General features: G+C 40.3%; 1 protein-coding gene and 2 long non-coding RNA genes across 3 annotated transcripts in view; 1 reads left to right on the top strand and 2 right to left on the bottom strand.

The window, feature by feature from the left end:
• Positions 1-269: 269 nt before the first annotated feature.
• LOC131699694 (uncharacterized) lies at positions 270-2,632 on the bottom strand. Its single transcript, XR_009308270.1, has 3 exons — positions 2,581-2,632; positions 715-1,365; positions 270-579 (listed from the first exon to the last, which is right to left on the bottom strand). It is a non-coding gene; the product is annotated as an uncharacterized LOC131699694 (long non-coding RNA).
• A 340-nt stretch (positions 2,633-2,972) lies between these two features.
• LOC117413112 (uncharacterized) lies at positions 2,973-9,475 on the bottom strand. The gene is made up of 3 exons (XR_004661132.2): positions 9,242-9,475; positions 8,631-8,957; positions 2,973-3,326 (listed from the first exon to the last, which is right to left on the bottom strand). It is a non-coding gene; the product is annotated as an uncharacterized LOC117413112 (long non-coding RNA).
• Positions 9,476-10,751: 1,276 nt separating this feature from the next.
• LOC117413108 (legumain-like) overlaps positions 10,752-20,635 on the top strand; it is a 43,457-nt gene continuing 33,573 nt past the window's right edge. The window contains exon 1 of the mRNA XM_058996639.1: positions 10,752-10,914. The gene's annotated coding sequence lies outside the window, so the exon portion shown is untranslated. The remainder of the gene's footprint in view (positions 10,915-20,635) is intronic.

Below are 20,635 nucleotides of genomic sequence, written 5' to 3'. Positions count from 1 at the left end.
AACAAATAAAAAGGTCTAATTAAGCAAAGTATTAGTTCAATTAAGGGTCTAGTTAAGTAATTGAGAGCTTGGATGGAATGAAAACCAGCAGACACAGGGGGTCCCCAGGACCGAGTATGAGAAGCCCTGGATTAAGTGGTACATTAATCTGTAATAAACATTTCCAATTATGACACAATTCCTACAAAATTTCACACAGGTTTTCTGCAGTTTCTACTAATGTGAATATTAAAATATTTCATTTCACAGGCAAGCCTGACAACCATTTTCTCCCCTTTCTAGTTAGTAGCTTGATTTAATTGCCATTGTACTGTGTTACACAGTATTCATGTTCTGTTAAAAGACCATTTGGATTTTAACAAACCTGAAAACTTCCCGTTGTGGCCCACCATAATCGTCTGCATCCTCCCCAACAAATTCAATGTGAGGTGTGTTTTGCCAAGAGAACCCAGGTTTGTTCATAGCCTTTAGGGCACTCTGGAGCAGTTTCCACCTTCTTACAACCACAAATGTTACAACGTCAGGGTTTGTGTGCGTCATTTGAAAAACCTTCAACAAAGAAGGTAGATCTGCTTCATTCTAAAAAACAAACAAACACAAAACTCCATTGTAATTTACTTTGAAATTTAGTATGAAAACGTGTGCATATAACATACTAACAAAAGCATGACCTCTCACAGTATTAGTGGTGTTCCACAAATAGAAAGAACTTACTGTTTCAGAACAACTACTGGCACATACATTTTGGTTTTCGTCATCATCGTCACTTTCGGAACAATTAATTAAAAAATCCTCCCTAAAAAATAATGCTCACAAAAAAAAAGTGACATATAATGCTTGCAAGTATGTAAAATGTATATACAGTACAGCTAACTGGTTTAAAGTTCATGACATCAAGGACAGTAGTGCTCATTCTTCCTCACTCAAAATGCTGAATTCAATTGATCTGCATAAGATATCCATGTCCTATTTAAAAATATATAATAAACACTAACGAAATACCACGAAGGAAGTGTCTCAAGAGTATGAAGGCAGCCCAACACGTTCAGCCTTTTCAAGGAAAGCTACACATCCAGGAAAAACAAATGGATACTAATCCTGTCTGTCTATTTTATTACCCAACCACAAAACTTTTAGTTGGTAACTTTCTTATAGAGGATGCTGAATAATTTGCACAATATTGTTGGAGTTCCTTAATTATAATGATACACAAAGGAAACAATTGTGGGACATTAATTTGCTTCATTTGTGAATCCAAATGCAATATACGGATACAGATTTTTATAAAAGGATACTTATTTGGAGACATTGGTTCTGATTGTTGTCACATTGCTCTGATGGTCCTGGTCACACTCTGAAGTAAACCTATCAAAAATAGATTCAAATTTACTGTCACAAGTATAGAAAACATGCCATTAAGTTCACTCTAAAAGGCCAGGGATGAATAACCATGATTTAAATCACTTCCTAGTGTGGGCCTGTGGCAGAGTGAAGGCTCTGCCCATGTGCACTGATTGGTGTTTGATGGTGGTTGGCAGGGGTGGGGTTAATTCCTCCCTGCCAGAAACATGTGAGAATGGATGTAGATGTTGTGATAGACTCGTCACTTTCAGCATCTAGGCAATGCACAGAGGCAATTAAAAAGGCAAATAGGATGCTTGGATACATAGCAAAGAGTGCTGAATTCAAGTCAAGGGGGGTTATGCTGAAACTGTACAATGCCCTTGTTAGATCACACCTGGAGTACTGCATACAGTTCTGGTCTCCACATTACAAAAGAGATATAGAAGCCCTAGAGCAAGTCAAGAGAAGAGCTACAAGACTCATTCTAGGACTTAAGGAGATAAGTTATGAAGACAGGCTAAAGGAACTTTATCTTTTTAGTCTTAGTAAAAGATGACTAAGGGGAGATTTAACTGAGGTGTTCACTGAAGGGAATAAATAAGGTTACCCCCAGCAATCATTTCAAACTAAGTTCTGGGAGAACACATGGATATAATTGGAAACTTGCGAAGAGCTCATTTCAAACTGATACTAGAAGGTACTTTTCACACGAGTGATCAACACGTGGAATAGTCTGCCGCGACACGTTGTGGAGGTGGAGACAATGGGATCCTTCAAAACCAAACTCGACACCGTGATAGATTCCCTTAGTGTATAGGAAAATTACGAGCTCTGATGAGCTGAATGGCCTGTTCTATCTTGTAACTATTTGGAACACATCCAAGTTATTAATCAATTAAGCAATATGTTTGTTTAATTAAGTCACCTGAGCATTGAGAGATGCAGGTTTGGTTCCAAATGATGTTTAAATAATTTACAAATGACCTGTTAACTGGTCAAGATTAAATTGTTTCAATTCTTTATAAATTCATGGGTGACCTATAAAACTTGCTAGATTCTGGCTCTCTGGTACCAGAGTTGGTCACCCCTGACATATAGGCTAACATACCAAAAACCTCCAAAGTAAATTAATCCACCATCTTACATTTAGAATCAGTTCAAACATATCATTATACTACTTACTGTGTTTAGCTCATGACAGAACAATTACTGGTAGAAAAAAAGAGTAAAACTTACATCTGGAGTTCCTGCATTAATCCACTCTCCATTACTTAAAAGATCTGTATCCTGTGAAAGACAACAAAATCAAACAAAACAAAATACTTCATTTACTTTCAATCATTAATGATATATAGAAATTACCAGAACTTCTACAAGTTAATAAAGCTGATATTAAGTATGTCTTTATGGTGTCCTATATGTCCATTATGATAACGAGACGTCACTATGCAGATCTGCTTACATTGCTAAATTACAGACAGAAATGTTTTAAATGTAGTACCAGAAATGCATTTGAGGGGAAATGTTTTGTTAAGGACCATAAACTGGCTAGCATACAACTCAGTACAATAGTATTGTCAATAGAAATTCAAGTTTTAAAAGTATTTATAAAAAATATTGACCTCTTGTAGTAAGGATGACTGGTGCAGTGCAAAAGAGTGTAATGTCCAGACTGCCGTTTCCCAACAATAATGAAAGTTTAATAAATCCAACAGAAAGTTAACAATGAGATCCAAAGCAAAACAATAATAAGCCCACTACCAACGATGGTATTTTGGGTAAAAATAACAAAAAGGTTCAGGGTCCAAAAGTAAACAAAAAGACATGCCGTTAGCCACAATCCTCTGTGCACGGAAACTGTGCTCTTTTCCTCCGGGGATCGTGGTGTGTGCGCTGTGCGTTGTTGTGCTGTGTGGTGAGGGGCGTGCTCTGGGGTTTCAGCTGGCTCTCCGGCTACAGCCTCCCGTCCTCCTGCTCCTCTACTAAAGACACAAACAAACACGTAACACAGAATAATATATAAACACGAGCTCCGGCCGGCTGTTTTACTTTCTCAGCGCAAGGGGAGGTTTTGACGTAGCTGCTTCCCCTTTGTACCCAGCAAACTCCTCCCTGCAGTCGGCGCGTCGCCATCGTTTCTCCAATAGAGGGCTGCCCCGCAGCTGACTGCAATGGAATCGTCCTGAGTACTTGCAGCTACGCGCCCCTCCTAATATGGTCACCTTCCGGTTTCCAAATACCACCGAGGTGGCAGATCTAGGATCTTTCTAAGATCTTTCTAATTGGGAGGGAGATTTACAGCATCGATCCTTTCTCTCAGAGTGATGCCGAACTCTACATTCCCCAATGGTCCCCCCTCCCTTGAAAAAAAATCTGCATTTTGATGCTCCTTACCCGCACGATGTTTCACTGTATAGTGGAAGGGTTGCAGCGCCAGATACCACCGAGTTATCCGAGCGTTATTGTCCATCGTATGTAACCACCTTAAAGGAACAAGTAATAGCGAAGAGCGTGAGTAGCCCATTTGATGGCTAAACACTCCTTCTCAGTGACGGAGTAGTTAATCTCCCTAGGAGCCATTTTTTTGCTCAGGTAAATAATAGGGTGTTCTACCCCATCAACTTGTTGGGACAGGACCACCTCCAGACCAATGTGGGAGGCATCGGTCTGCAGGATGAACTCTTTGCTGAAATCTGGTGAAATCAGAGCGGAAGCTTGACAGAGTTGCTTCTTGATCAAATCAAATGCCTCCTGACACTGCCCTGTCCATTTAACTATTTTTGGAGCAGCCTTTCGGGTGAGATTATTATTATTATTATTTATTTCTTAACAGACGCCCTTATCCAGGGCGACTTACAATCGTAAGCAAATACATTTCAGAATCACAGAACAAGTAATAATACAATTAAGAGCAAGATAAATAAAATGACTTCGGTTCAAGCAAGTACAAGTGTGACAAAATACAATTGAATAATACAGCAGATAACAATGACAGTGATAGTTACATCAGGATATGATTAATTACAAAATACTACAGATTAAACCCTTGGCAGATTACAGTACTCTGAAGTACAGGATTAAATGCAGTAAAATAGGGGGCAGATAAGAGCAAATAAAGCGCATTTTAAGGAAGGGTGATAGTGTCCCAGGGGAAAAACAGAGGAGTTCTACAGGTGCTGTCTGAAGAGGTGAGTCTTAAGGAGGCGCCGGAATGTGGTCAGGGACTGGGCGGTCCTGACATCTGTAGGAAGGTCATTCCACCACTGCGGAGCAAGGGTGGAGAAGGAGCGGGCTCTGGAGGCAGGGGAGCGTAGAGGAGGTAGAGCCAGTCTTCTAGTGCAGGTGGAGCGGAGAGGTCGAGTGGGGGTGTAGGGAGAGATGAGGGTCTGGAGGTAGCTGGGTGCAGTCTGGTCAAGGCATCTGTAGGCTAGTACAAGAGTCTTGAACTGGATGCGAGCGGTGATCGGGAGCCAGTGGAGTGAGCGGAGTAGTGGAGTTGCGTGGGAGAAGCGAGGCAGCGAGAACACCAGGCGGGCAGCGGAGTTCTGGATGAGCTGGAGCGGACGGGTGGCAGACGCAGGGAGGCCAACCAGGAGGGAGTTGCAGTAGTCTAGGCGGGAGAGTACCAAGGCCTGGACCAGGAGCTGAGTGGCGTAGTTGGTGAGGAAGGGTCGGATTCTTCGGATGTTGCTCAGGAAGAATCGGCAAGTGCGTGCCAGAGTGGAGATGTGCTGGGAATAAGAGAGGCAGGGGTCCAGGGTGACTCAGAGGTTCTTAGCGGAGGAAGGGGGAGAGAGTGTGGTAGATTCCAGAGGAACAGAGATAGAGAGATCAGAGGAGGGGGTGGAGGAGGGAAAGAAAAGGAGGTCAGATTTAGAGAGGTTGAGTTTGAGGTGATGCGAGTGCATCCAGGAGGAAATAGCAGACAGACAGGTAGAGATACGGGAGGAGATGGTGGAGTCAGAGGTGGGGAAGGAGAGGAAAATCTGAGCATCATCAGCATAGAAATGGTATGAGAAACCATAGGATGCGATGAGGGGGCCCAGGGAGCGGGTGTAGAGAGAGAACAGGAGAGGACCCAAGACTGACCCTTGGGGGACTCCTGTTAAGAGAGGGTGAGGTGTGGAGGTTGCTCCATGCCAGGTTACCTGGTAAGTGCGGTTGGAGAGGTAGGAGGAGAACCAGGCCCGAGCAGTGCCAGAGATTCCCAGGTCAGCGAGAGATGATAGTAGAATAGAGTGATCAACAGTGTAAAAGGCAGCAGAGAGGTCGAGGAGAATTAGGACATGAGAGAGAGGCAGCTCGGGCAGACTTCAGTGAGTTGGTGACAGACAGGAGGGCGGTTTCAGTGGAGTGAGCAGAGCGGAAGCCAGATTGGAGAAGGTCGAGCAGAGAGTGGTTGGACAGGAATGCAGAGAGCTGGCAGTTTACAGTCCGCTCGAGGGTTTTGGAGAGGAAGGGTAGGAGGGAGACAGGACGGTAGCTCTGGAGGGAGGTGGGGTCGAGGGTAGGTTTTTTGAGGAGGGGAGTGATAGAGGCTTTTTTGAAGGCAGAGGGAAAGAGACCAGAAAGTAGAGAGGTGTTGAGAAGGAGGGAGATGAAGGGAAGTAGAGCAGGAGCAGCAGCTTGAAAGAGGTGAGTGGGGAGGGGGTCCAGGGCACACGTGGTGGGTTTGTGACCCTGGAGCAGGGAGGAGAGGTCAGAGTCTGAGAGGGGAGAGAAGGTGGAGAAGGAGGGTGAGTTAGTAGGGGATGCAGTGGGTGTAGGGGTTGGAGCAGGAGGGGGTGCGGGGGAGGGAGAGGTGTTAAAGAGTTTGCGGATATCTGAGATTTTAGAAGAGAAGAAGGAGGCAAAGTCATCAGGGGAGATAGAGGAAGAAGGAGGAGGGGGGGGAGGGTTTAGGAGGGAGGAGAGATCTACCAGGGGGTTAACTATGATGGCATACTCAGGGATAAATCGGCGGTAATAGCCGGCTAACCCCAGTAGCGATCTCACCTGTGACTTGGTTTGCGGGATCGCCGTCTCCACCAGCGCCTGGACTTTGGAGGCGATCGGCCTCACCCGGCCATTACCCATAATGTAGCCAAGATATTGGGTCTCCTGTTTGCCAAATGCACACTTGCCCAGCTTGGCTGTTAGCCCCGCCTCCCTCAGAGACTGGAGGACGGCTGAAACTCTAACAAATTGCTCCTTTCAGGTGGAGCTAAAAATCGCCACATCATCAATGTACGCGGCGGCATACTGATGATGGGGAGCTAAGACCTGGTCCATCAGTCTCTGAAAGGTGGCGGGAGCTCCATGCAACCCGAAGGGCATGGTCCGGAAATGGAACAAGCCATCTGGGGTAGAGAAAGCAGTTTTCTCTTTCGAGCTCTGAGTCAGTGGAATCTGCCAGTATCCCTTCGTCAGGTCCAAGGTCGAAATCAACTGTGCCTTACCCAGTCGGTCGAGGCATTGGGTATGCATCGAACTTGCATTAACCTTTCGAAAGTCCACACAGAACCGAGTGGAGCCGTCCTTCTTGCCCACCATCACAATAGGACTGCACCACTCGCTCCGGGAAGGTTCAATGACTCCAAGCTCGAGCATATTCTCCACCTCCTTGCGAACTGGAACCCTGCGACTCTCTGGGATCCGGTACGGTCTCTCCCGGACCCTGACCCCTGGTGGAGTAATAATGGCATGAGAAATAACATTAGTCCTGCCAGGCAAGTCAGAGAAAACATCACTAAACCTTTCCACTAACTGGTAGAGCTCTCGTTTCTGATCCGGAAGTAACTGTTCCCCCATCGGAATATGAGTTATAGCTGGTGGATTGACAGTGGGACCAAAATCCTCTTCCAAACTGTCACCAGCTACAAATAGGGCCTCCCTTTCATTCCAGGGTTTAAGCAAATTGATATGATAAATATCGGTTTTATTTCGGCGATCGGGTTGTCTAATTTCATAATTTACTTTATGAATTTCCCGAACCACCTCATATGGCCCCTGCCAATTAGCATACAACTTAGATTCCAATGTGGGAAGTAGCAACAGTACTTTATCACCTGGCCGAAAAGTCCGAATACGTGCTTGTTTATTGTACTGTTGCTCCTGGCGATGCTGAGCTAGTTTTAGATTCTCCTGTGCCAAATGACCAACCAATGCTAGGCAGTCTCTTAATATAATTACATATTTGACTATGTTTTTAGAGGTTTTTGTTTGCTCCTCCCACCCTTCTTTCACAAGATCAAGGATACCTCGTGGTTGCCTCCCATACAGCAGCTCAAAAGGGAGAAAACCCGGTCGAACTCTGAGGCACCTCTCTCACTGCAAACATTAGGTAAGGGAGGAGTTTAGCCCAGTGTTTTTGCTCTTGGTTGACAAACCGCTTCAGCATCTGTTACAAGGTCTGATTAAAACGTTCCACCAAACCGTCCGTCTGCGGATGATAAACGGAGGTTCGGATCGACTTAATTTGCATCAATTTGTATAATTCTTTCAAACATTGTGACATGAAGTTCGTTCCGTGATCAGTGAGGATTTCTTTTGGAATCCCTACTCTAGATATGATATTCACTAACTCTTTAGCAATGGCTGTGGCACTAGTGGATATCAATGGCCACTACCAAAATGTGCGTATATCCAGAGTCAGACTGGCTCAATGGACCCACTATGTCCATAGCAATGCGCTCAAAGGGAATTGAGATCAGAGGCAGTGGGAACCCGCCCCGGCGCTACTTGCTGGCATTCTGGGCATTCCGCTACATATCGCGCCACCTCACTAAAAACTCCCATCCAATAAAATCGAGCCAATATTAGTTCCCGAGTCTTATCAATACCTAAATGGCCCGAACAGGGGACATCGTGAGCCAACCGCATGATCTCACTGGGGAACGAGTAGTTGTGTTACAGACTGACTTGTGCTCGTGGCTTGGGATACTCTATATAGCAAGTGCCCGACAATAATGTGGTGGGGATATGTAAGCGGCCGGCTATCCTCTACATCCTTCCCCTCGATAGACCGAACCTGTCCCCAGATGTGTGCCAGCGAAGGATCGTTTTTCTGTTCCAACGCTAGGTCCACATCTCGGCGTCAGCATACCTTCCCCCTTACACAGCGCCCTTTCTAATCGGGAGGGAGATTTACAGCATTGATCCTTTCTCTCTTTATCACACCTCTATATAAAACTGGTACAGTAAGTAAAAGAAATATTAAATATACAAAAAAATATATTTGACAGTAAAAAGTAATGGACCATTAGACACACTTTTCTAGACTCAAATGATTGTTGTTTATTAATTACCTGCAAGAGAGAAGAATCAGATGAAGGTGTTGGTTCTGGTTCAGATGCATCAGGAAAGTTGTTTTCTACAGGCAGTTGAAGTTCATGTTGCTCTGCAGTACCTTCTGTGGAATCACTCTCATCCTCTATGCTCAGAACTTGGGGCACACAAATGAAAGTTTCTGAAGGCTGAATAGGTTTTGGAACAAGGACCACAGGTGGCGTTACAGGTGCAGCAGGTCGTGGAAGTGGAGTTTGATTAGATGAAGGAGGTAGAAAAACAAATTGTTCTGAAGTGGTAGGATTAGCTTCTTGCTGGGCTCTTGGCAATGCAAGAGAAGAGGTGTTCTGCAAAAATAAGAGGCATCAAAAGCTTCTTTCTACTACACAGCAAACCACATCTTCATGCAGATCAGGTTCTTAACTAAAAAGGTATTTAATTGAAAAACAGTTATGCTATCTAAGGTTAATAAGTTTTATGTGCTAATTAAGCATATGCATTTTTTAAAATATTTACCAGAATAATCACCATATAGATTATGAAATGCATTTATTTTTTTTTAAACAGAAGTGAATCTTTAAATGGAAATATTTGCATTATTAAAGTTACCTCTCTAACAGATGTGCATTACCTGCAAAGGGAGTTGGATGTCTCTGCTTGGCATAATATAAAGTCGACTTCTTCCAGTCTTCTATTTCAAATCCATAACAGAAGATGCTTGTACCTGCGATATTCTGTGACTTGTCTGAAATTTAAAACCAATCAGACTCAAGGGTGCTCCTGCATAGCACCTGCAAATTAATTCCTCAAGTTCCTCCATGGTCCAGCTAAGTTTGAGAACAGACGCCGTTTTAAATCTTTCATCTGGACCAGGTAGCTCTTGTCCAGGAGTTCCTGAAAATTAAAAGTATGTTTTGTACTACTTCAAAATATTAAACTAAACAGTTTGCATCAGTATTATTATACGTTTTGCATGTTCATTATCAGAATATTAGTGATAACGGATTGTTGAGTTTAAATACAGTATATTTTCCTTCTTAACTTTCATTTAAGGTACATTACTAAAACACTATCTTCATGACAGAAGGTCAAGTTGTAATGTTTACTCGTTATTGCATAATACATCTGCTTACACATCGTAATTAGCTTAGCGAATGAAGGGAAATTTAAATTATTTAATTTTAAATAAAAACGCGCCTTAATACAGCCGAAACATTATAAACACTTTCGGCCATGGCATTCTTGGCATACCCAGGATAACATGCTTACAAATGTGTCGACCGCAAATCTCCATCTAATTAGTATGCGTTTTTGAAGTCCAAAATTGAATCCGGATGTTCATTAGCATGCATTTTTTATATAAAAAATTCAGACCTGATGTTCATTAGTATGGCTTTTTGATCTCGGAAACAGAATTGTTGATATCGGAAATAGAATTGTTGATATCAAAATAAAAGGTACCATTTTTGATATCAACAATTCTATATTTGATATCACAATTACATTTTTGATAGCCACAATTGTATTTCCGATATCAACAATTCTATTTTTAATATAAAAAATAATATTGAGAATTGTTGAAATCAAAAATAGAATTGCTGATATCAGCAATACATTACTGATATCAGTATTAAAATTGCTGATATCAGCAATAGAGGATTAAATGTTAAAACGGCTTGCCATAGATAGCCACCAGTACGTTTTAGCAGCAGTCAAGTAGATAAACACACCTGCAATTCTCTGACTGGTTGCAAATATTAACGTTGGCTGTTTTTTAATGCTACTGGTCGTTCAACTTTCTTTAGTCACATCAAGTGTTGTACTGTAATAAGTTAGATATGGTAGAAACACAGCAGCCTGCATGAAACTACAATATTCTGTTACCAGCGCGACGATGCTCTGGGGGACGAAATGCGTCCCAAGAAAGGTTCTGGGGACACTGGGACCAGTCTTCCAAACGCGGGACTGTCCCATCTAAAACGGGACGTCTGGTAACCTTAATTTTGTTTTTGCTTTTTTACACAACAGACAGCTATTTGTGTTGTAAAATATTCCTCTGCACAGACTAGAGGCTTGTGGTTACTTATGTTCAACACTAGGTGGTAGCACTTACCGAGTAAAAAAGAGATCATAACTTTCACTTTCGTTTTCCTGCATCAGAAAGTGTAGGCAGTAAGTCGTGGCTTTCGTCAGGCATTACACAAACTAGCAGAAAACGCACTATCCTGGAAGGGGTTTTTGTTTGTTTGTTTTTCTGGTTGACGGGTGTTCTACTTCCACGCTTGTGCCAAAGAGGTATAGAAGGTAAGTCGGTAGTAAAACCAGTGGAATAGTGGGAGCTCCAGGTACTGAGTTCGTTTTTGAAGGGGAGTTATATTTATAATGCTAAAGTGGATTATATAGTGCTAAAATGGAGTAAGAAATGTTGATCCGAAACCGCATTGGAATTACAATCAAGGATTGGGGATCCAGAACGGAGATCAGGGTTTTTTTTTTTTTTTTTTTTTTTTTTTTTTTTGTTTTTTTTTTTTTTTTAAGAGGAGAATGTCCACCTTCAATGTCGCGCGAAATTTACAAACATTTAGCTTTAGATGTCGGGATAATACATTTAGAGGCGAGCTGAAGCAAAGAATAGATTCTGCAGGGTGTGTTTAACTTTACCATAATGATCGTAATAGCAGCTCAGTCTAAAAACAGTCGTTAAATTGTGAAATAGGCACAGTAAAAATGTTGCATGTCCTACTGCTTTATTAAAGTTAACACTTTCAAGTGATTCAGCGTTAAAATAGACACAGACAACTGAGTATTAAACTTACAGTGTTGCAGCAGTTTTACCTGAATAGTCATGTTTGCTGCTGGTTTAAAATATTATGTGCTCCATTTATGCCAAAAAATAACTGTTTATCTTGTGGATTATCTTATCACACAACCTATAAGTCAGCAGGTACCGGTGATTCTATTAACACATCGTCTGTGTCAACAGATACAGGTAGTGGACAAAAAAATGGAAACACCTGGGTAAATGAGGGACACCAAGTATATTGAAAGCAAGGGCTTCCACACTGGTGTGGCTCATGTGTTAATTAAGCAAATAACATCCCAGCATGCTTAGGGTCATGTATAAAAGTGCTGGACAGGCCTGGTTGCCAATAATTATAGCTAGCATGGCTGCAAGAGGAGATCTCGGTGACTTTGAAAGAGGGGTGATTGTTGGGGCACGTTGGGTAGGAGCTTCAGTGACTAAGACAGCTCAACTTGCTGATGTTTCACGAGCAACGGTGTCTAAGGTGATGTCGGCATGGAACTCTGAGGGAAAGCCATCATCAGCAAAGGGCAACAGTGGGCAGAAGCGCATATTCCAGGATTGTGATATCTGTGTATTAATTCGAAGTGCAAGGCAAAACAGGCGAGCAACTGCAGATCAATTGACTGCAAATTTCAACCTGGGGCGCGAGCAGCCAGTTTCATCAAAAACGGTCTGCCGAGAACTCCACAGAGCAGGATACCATCGTGGCCCAGGGCCCTATTAAGTGACTTTATTAAGTGGTGTTTCAATTTTTTTGTCCACTACCTGTACATGATTAATATATCACTTCACATATGTAACATATATTCTTCATATATTGATATATTTAACCTATAACGAAGTTCAGTCTTACTGTATATGGAACATATGTTGATTCATGTAACATCAATTTATGTTTCATCTATAGTTAACTAAAAATAAGTTATAATATTATAATCTTCGTATTATGGGATCTATTGGTCTTTATAGTTATCTTTTTAACTGTAATCCTACTATAAAAGAAAACAAAAACAAATGATACATATTTTTATTTTTTATTATACATTGATGTTCTCATTTTGCATTATGATGATATGATATGATAAATTATAATATACATGTTAAAGATGTTATCAAAGCTTCAACAAGGCATACAGAGAGGTGGATTTGAATGATCTAAACAGTGACATTAAAAAAAGAAACAAAAACACCTAAAACTACTCTGAAGAGTAAAATTCATTATCAATAAGGAATCTTTACAAAGATAATGGCAACAGGACAATACAATCTAAAACAAATGTTCACACTGCGGACTCACCGTGCAGCCACCCAAGAGCTACAGCATCGGAGGACAACGCAGCTCTCGGGCAGCTTACAGGCGAGCCCGCAGGCGCCTGGCCAGACTACAGGGGTCGCTGGTGCGCGGTGAGCTGAGGACACCCTGTCAAATTAGACTGCATGGCAATACTTCAGTTTCTGATTGGCCATACATTCTGTATTTTGAAATGAACCAACAGTACTTGTTACAATAAACTTTAAACAGGTCATTGAAAAAAAATAAATATCGATTTTCAGGCACAAATGCACACAGGAAATAAAATGAGTTAAAGACTAGGCTTTTAGTTTTTTAAAATATGTATTTATTTATTTTTATCCCAAAGACTGCAGTAACCGCCCAACTATTTATATGAAACTGAAAAAGGGCTTATTTATAACATACATATTTAATATGTAAATTAGTCTGGTGTTAGCAACTACACATTACAAACAGATACAGTTTAATAGTAGTATTTAAATGCCATTATCCTGACTGGTAAATTCTTACCTTCCAGCTGCCCCTTTATTTTGACAATTTCCATATCAAATGCCATTTTTCCTTGACATTTTTCATTCTTAGCCCCAAGTAAATATTTTGAACAGTTTTCAAAGCAATGTTTGCTTTATTTTTACAACACACGTTGATGTTGTTGATATGATAAACGCGTATCTGCTTCAGGTACTGTATTGCATTTTTCAAGTTTAAACGATGGCCTGTGTTACACAGAACATTAAAAATAAAATGTCAAATATACAATATGTATTTCGTTGGTTTTGTGGATTTGCTATATTTTAACATATTTTAATACTGCACATAAAGATATGGTTTTGAAAATGAACTGTATTACATAATAATTTCCTTTATTCCGATTCCAGTGGTGTTTTCTCAATGCAAGATGTATTGTAGGCATATTATTATTATAATTATTTATTTCTTAGCAGATGCCCTTATCCAGGGCGACTTACAATTGTTACAAGATATCACATTATTTTTACATACAATTACCCATTTATACAGTTGGGTTTTACGGAGTAATCTAGGTAAAGTACCTTGCTCAAGGGTACAGCAGCAGTGTCCCCCACCTGGGATTGAACCCACGACCCTGGGTCAAAAGTCCAGAGCCCTGACCACTACTCCACACTGCACATATATACAGTGCTGTATAAAGTCACATACACTGTATGTATTTTTTCATGTCGTTATAGGCCTACTGGCGAAATGGCCAAGAGACAGTTGGTGCTTAACACATACGGAATAATTTTGGCCCTGAATTTTAGCACTTTTTGTCATAGAAAAGACAAATTTCACATATTTTATAACGTTATCGTAGGCTACTTTTATTTTTAAAATCAATGATGCGGTTTTCGTTTCACAAATCTACTGCACTTAGTCTATAAACTGTATTGCAGTACGCAGAAGTACACATTTCTCCCATTCACTTGCTAAGTCACTCCATATCTCCAAACATCAGACAGATATTTTGTCTAGCAAATAGATAAGTTTACAGCGGATGAATTTCACAGTATTTTTAAGCACAAATATAATAGCCTACATTTCAACAGTCCCTGCCGAAGCTGATTACTTATTCTTCCAGAAGTAATGGTCGGGTGTAACAGGGATACAAGGTTATATTTGCGCTGGGCCATGTTGTTGTTATTATTATTATTATTAATTTCTTAGCAGACGCCCTTATCCAGGGCGACTTACAGTTGTAAACAAATACAATGACTTCGGTTCTAGAAAGTACAAGTATATGACAAAATAGGATTCAATAACGGAGCGGATAAGTGTCAGTGATAGTTACATCAGGATATAATTAAATACAAAATACTACAGATTATTAAATAACACTTGTGACACATTACAGTATTCTAAAGTACAGGATTAAATGCAGTAAAATAGGGAGCAGATAAGAGCAAGTAAAGCGCATTTAAGGAAGAGTGATAGTGTCCAGAGGGAAAAGAGGAGTTCTACAGGTGCTGTCTGAAGAGGTGAGTCTTGAGGAGGCGCCGGAAGGTGGTCAGGGAAGAGTGATAAAGTGAGAGAGCAGGAGAGGACCCAAGACTGACCCTTGGGGGACTCCTGTTGAGAGATGGCGAGGTGTGGAGGTTGCTCCACGCCAGGTTACCTGGTAAGTGCGGTTGGAGAGGTAGGAGGAGAACCAGGCCAGAGCAGTGCCAGGGATTCCCAGGTCAGCGAGAGAGGATAGTAGAATAAAGTGATTGTTGTTAACAAGCCTGATGTTGTCTTCCAGGCTTTACTGTGAAACTGACTAACCAGGGAGGGTGTGAGCCCATTCTACTGGACTGGAGAATAATGGCACGGGAGTTTAATTATGAAAAAGCAAGTGTAAACAAACAAGTAAAAAAGATTAGCCTGTCATCAGATATGTCATGTTAATACAAAATGCATTAATATACTGCGTATTGGTATTGTGTCTGGTCTAGGAAGGAGGACACATGGGGGCGTTAATAGAAATTCAGCGGGACATTTTTTATTTCAGGGGGGCATTGGCGCGGTCTAGTGTGAACACTGCCACAATTTATCTCGTTGTAAACTGGTCCAGTTATTACATGTTTTTTTCTCATTCATGATGCTATTTGGGACAGAGAATGTACAATGTTGACACAACTTTGCCTCCCCAGAATTAAATGCTGTCGCCAAACACTGAATTTATTATGGATTGAATTGCCTTCTTCTAGCCCTTGGCATCGGGGCTGTTGCACAAAAATACAATACATGAAAAGTACTAAAAACTAACTATTAATCTTTATATCGGGGGAGGGGGAAGGCGCTGCCATTGCACAGGAAAAACATGGATTTATCAAAAAGTATTGCAGCTTTATATCCTTCCGTATTTTAAATCTCGGACCTTCTGCCGAAAATAAGTTTGATGTGCAAAAATACCATCGATCAAAAACTCAACTTGGGTGCTAAGAATGTATTTCTCTTTTCCAATTGTTGTGACTACATGTGTGCTGCCTCGTTGTTTTCCAGTTACATGGAAGTCCAGACTGTTGAAATGTGACTAATTGGCTTGTTAATGAACCTGAAAATCAGTTGTCGTTTCAATTGAATCATAAGCAGGAGTCGCAAAGGGCGTTGTGAGTAGGAGAAATTAACCTGCCCCTGTTGAAAATCCAGACGTATAACTGGTGGCAAAAAAAACTTGCAGTGCAAATGCACAACGACCTCTATTTTCTCTCTAAAAATCAGGCTGTTTATCAAATATAAACCAATGAACATAAACTGCTAAATAAGCACCACATTCCTGTGCATGTCGAAAGTAGAAATATGTAGCAAAGTTTTAAATAACATGTTTACACGGATAATCACGAATAAACTCAAATAAAAGGGGGGTAGCATCTCGTAACATATACAGGATATGTACTTTTTTTTTTTTTTTTTTTTTAAACCAAAACTTTTTTCCTTGGTAAAAATCTATTCTTCGCTACACCCCTGTACACTGAAAACTTTTGGACAAACCCGGATTGATGTTCAATTTGATGGATAAGCAGAAGCGTTACAATACATCACAATATGCAAGCAAGAACTGGCTTTCAGAGGCACGATGAAGGCACCAATTCCTCAAACAGGTAATTATGTGGAATTACTTTCTCTGCTACTTTCTACGACATGTTAAGCAATCACTTGTCAATAGCCACATTATTCTCGGGTACCTCTAACAAGATTCAGAACGACTTAATCTCTTCAGGTTTTGCTAGATGCAATAAAAAGGAGAAGTACAGGAAGCCACGTGCGTAGCTGTAATGGTGAACGCAGCTCAGCTGTCCTGTGCTTTCACGTATGTGAAAGATCATTACCTTTATTAAAACTTTTAATCGACTGACAGCCCTAATATATATATATATATATATATATATATATATATATATATATATATATATATATATATATATATATATATATAAATGAAAGGCAGTTTACCCATCCAAATCTATAGTGGGGCCCTGTGGAAAAGTGGTTTGCAGTGCGCAGGTGCAGGAGTGATGCGATGATCAATAACAGACAGAGACAACGAAAATCCAAGTGCAATGGTGTTTATTTATAACCCAAGAGTCACTTGACAACTGTAAATAATAATGAGTGGTAGTACACAACAATGTGTACTACACAGTTTACCCAGGGGTTCAATCCCGAAACAATAAAAACAGTATTTAATGCACACACAATATACAAACACGGTCAGCTGTCCAAAGCGAGTGCTGTAAATACAAATGAATCGTGAAACAAGTGTATTGTTGTCCAACCTAGGTAAAGCAGCAATGTGTCCCCCCCACCTGTGATTGAACTTGCAACCCTCTAGTCAGGAGCACAGTGCTCTAACCGCAACTTCACAGATGCTGCAAGCGACGGTTTGCTAGTGTCTCGTTGTATAACTAAATCTCGTCAGTTTCCGACGAGTTAGAAAAACTTGTTTGAAACTAGAGTCTCTATACAGCTCCAAGAGTTTTGCTGTTTTCACCATGTTGCAGCGGCAAAACTAAATCACTTAGAATTACCATCTGTACCAGTACCAAAAGTCTGAAACTTTCTTACATTAAATGTGAAAAAAAACGTAAATACCTCTTATACACAATGAGATATAAGTCGTCAAACTAAGGTAAAATTGTTATTCTCCTCCTTTTTTTTTCAAATAGAAAAGCTAAATAACTGGACATCTACCAATCATGTGATTCCACATGTTGGTCAACGTAAAAATAAACCAGGGAAAGCAAGCAGTTTGATAACCATTAATATTAAACAATGTATTTATGTTTTAAAACGGCACATATCGCACAAAAAATAATAATAATTTAAAAAAATATACCGTGGTTTGAACTTGCAACATGACATCCTTGAAGAGCACACAGCCTTAGCCCGCTGCGCAGTTGTTGAATTGCGTTAATTTTTTAAGCTTACATCCTTGCATGACCACCTTTTGCTGAAAACCTGAAGGTTCTGCTCGATTCTAGAAATTTTCTATTTCCTGTTGGAAAATATCCAGTGTCCTGTTTGTTTGGTAGATACCATAGAATGGAACTGTACACAAGGGTGGCATGTAGCTTCCTTGTCTGAATCTCTGATCTCTGATAAATTGTAGTTCCTCGTTTAATTAAATAAATAAAGGAATAATTTAATAATGATTTAAACAAATGCATAGAGGAATAAATACATTTAGAAATAAATATTTTTAAATAAGTAAATGTAGAAATGAATACATGTTTATATTATAAATAAATAGCAAGCTAGAAAAATACGTCATATTAATTGATTTGGCTAATGCGTCTATCCACATCAATTGACATTTATATACCTATATAAAAAGTACAAGTTTCATGTAAATATATATCTATAACAAAAAAACAAGTTAGAAAAACGCAACAGCCGTTTAAAGTGGTGATATCAAACACAAAAGCCCAAGTTAGGAGAAGCAATTGGGGGCAACCTTGTCAAGCATCAAGCAAATTGGCACAATTGGAAAGGTGCTGGGGCCCAACATTCACAAAATGGTTGCTTCTAACTTGGCTTCTTTTTTTCATCGCTCCACTTTACATTGAAGTGCTCTTTGTACAACGTCAAGGGCATTGTGACCATTCCCTTATCAGCTCAAAAGTCACATCTGCAACAAAAAACATTGACAATGCACAACCAAAAAGAATGTTCCAACACCCTAGCCCTGGCTCTGCAATGCCTGCCCCATCAACTGTCACTTCCCATACACTTACCTTGCATTCTCATTATCCCTTGCACTCGTTGCCATTATTGGTCTTGTTCATCTTCATTGTTGGAAATATACTGCTTCATGCTCTTTGAGGTATTCTTGTATGTATGGGCTAAATGTCTGTCCATGTGTGCCCTGATCTACCTGTGCCTTACCTGCATGTTGTCCGTGTGTCTTCCCAAAGCATACTTGTCTGCGCTGTGATGACGCCTCTCCCATTCCCTGTCTGTCTTTCTCTCTGTAGTAGTGCTTGTAAGGATAAACAAGAACACTCCAGTCTGTGTTGAGCACTTTCCTTGGCACATGTGTCTCAGCATCTTTATTCTGGTTACAACCCAGCTGATAAGGGAATGAGCATTTCAATGTAAAGTGGAGCAATCAAAAAAGAAGCCAAGTTAGAAGCAACAATTGTGTGAATGTTGGGCCCCAGCACCTTTCCAATTGTGCCTATTTGCTTGATGCTTGACCAGGTTGCCCCAATTGCTTCTCCTTACTTGGGCTTTTGTGTTTGATATCACCACTTTAAACAGCTGTTGTGTTTTTCTAACTCTTTTTTTACATTGACAATGTTTTTGTTATAGATACAGTATACAGTAGGGGGCTTTTCTCAGGGTGTGTCTGTTTCCTGCCTGCAGTTTGAGGAAAAAGGAAGTAATGGGGGGGAAGCCATTTTTGAGGTTAGGCTCACCTTTGTTTGTTTAGATCTTTTGGCTGCTATCTCTTTCTTTTTGTTTTCTAATTTCATTAAAAGTATACCAAAGTAATTTGTCGGCAACAGATCTAACATTTTTAGGCTGCATTTCTAACCCACATTCCCCTGCAAGTTTTTGGACGGGTTCCTTGTTTGTCAGTTTGTTTGCATCCAAGGATTTTACAAATTACCTGTAGTTACTGGAGCAGTCTGGGTGAGATCAACTTCATTTTTTTGTCCTTTTGTATTGGAATTTACAGTTTTTGAATGGCCATTCCTGTTTGGTTTTTTAGTCAATTTTTTCTCTGGGTTTTTTTTATTTTCTTTCTATTTTCGAGCACTTTAGCAATTGGATACATCCCATGACTGTGCTCAAAGAAAGTGACTATGTAAACAAAGAAATGTATTAAAAACAAGAGGATACAAAGAAATAATTATAGAGCCGGAGTTAAGAAAAGTGGATAAAAAGAGATGATATACTAGATTCTAAAAATAGAGATAAAAAGGTCAAAAGAGTCCCATTAGTAATGACTTACTCTAAACTTTTCCCTAATATTTCTAAGATAGTATGGAAACACTTGCGGATTCTACATAATTCAGAAAAATTAAAAAAAGTATTTCTTAAGGCCCTAGTTGTAGCATTCAAAAGAGAAGCTAATTTAGGTGATACTTAAGTTCACTGTAAACATAAAATAAGTCCCCTAGATGCCGCTTAACTTTGCAATGGTGTCACACCCACCTTAACTTTTTTTCTTTGCTTTGTGTTCTAGCTGTTAACATGCAGTCCAAATGAAAAACAAAAAAAATTTGCAGGCGCTGTCTTCTCATCATTAAGTTTTGCACTCTGCTGCGAGATCAGTGGGCGGGCACTGCGTGTCTTAAAACGCACTCGATTGGCTATTGCTAGGTAACACTTTGCTTCTCTTAACTAATAGGATGCTGTCCAAACTGATAAAGATGCAGAGGATATTCCGTTGCAGTGGTCACATCCTCACCCCTATCGTTCCAGACGGAGCCCAGAAAATGTTAATATTTTAATATTTTGGTGTTTCTCCACAGTAATTTGGAATAAAAAAGCAGCATTATTTTGCTGAGCCTGTGTGAGCTGGAGTGAACACTACTTCCAGTTAGGTAGTGCCTGATAGAACTGTAGTACCAGTGTGTTGTATTTGTTTTAAAACTTTAAAGTTATTTTTCTTGTTAAATTTTTCAGGTTTAGATACTAACAATATTTTGCTACTGGTCCAAAGGACTAGTACCTTTTGAAATGTGCTAGTCCTAATGTAAACTTACTAGTCCTTATGTGAAGTGGCTAAGTTGGAATCACCTCGTTACTGAGTGACTACTGTACTGTGTGCTGAGAAACTGACACTGACAGCACCAGACGGGATGACAGAGGAAAAAAAGTCTCTCAGCTGTGTCACCCTGCCGACCATGACGCTCCGCCTGGACCTCCGATGACACCAATAAAATGTTTATTTTATTGCACATTACATGTGTTGCTAT

The sequence above is a fragment of the Acipenser ruthenus genome, chromosome 23, assembly GCF_902713425.1.
Source record: "Acipenser ruthenus chromosome 23, fAciRut3.2 maternal haplotype, whole genome shotgun sequence".
NCBI classification, from domain to species: Eukaryota; Metazoa; Chordata; class Actinopteri; order Acipenseriformes; family Acipenseridae; genus Acipenser; species Acipenser ruthenus.
The sequence above is the reverse complement of the archived record's forward strand: the minus strand, read 5'-3'. Positions and strand labels throughout refer to the sequence as shown.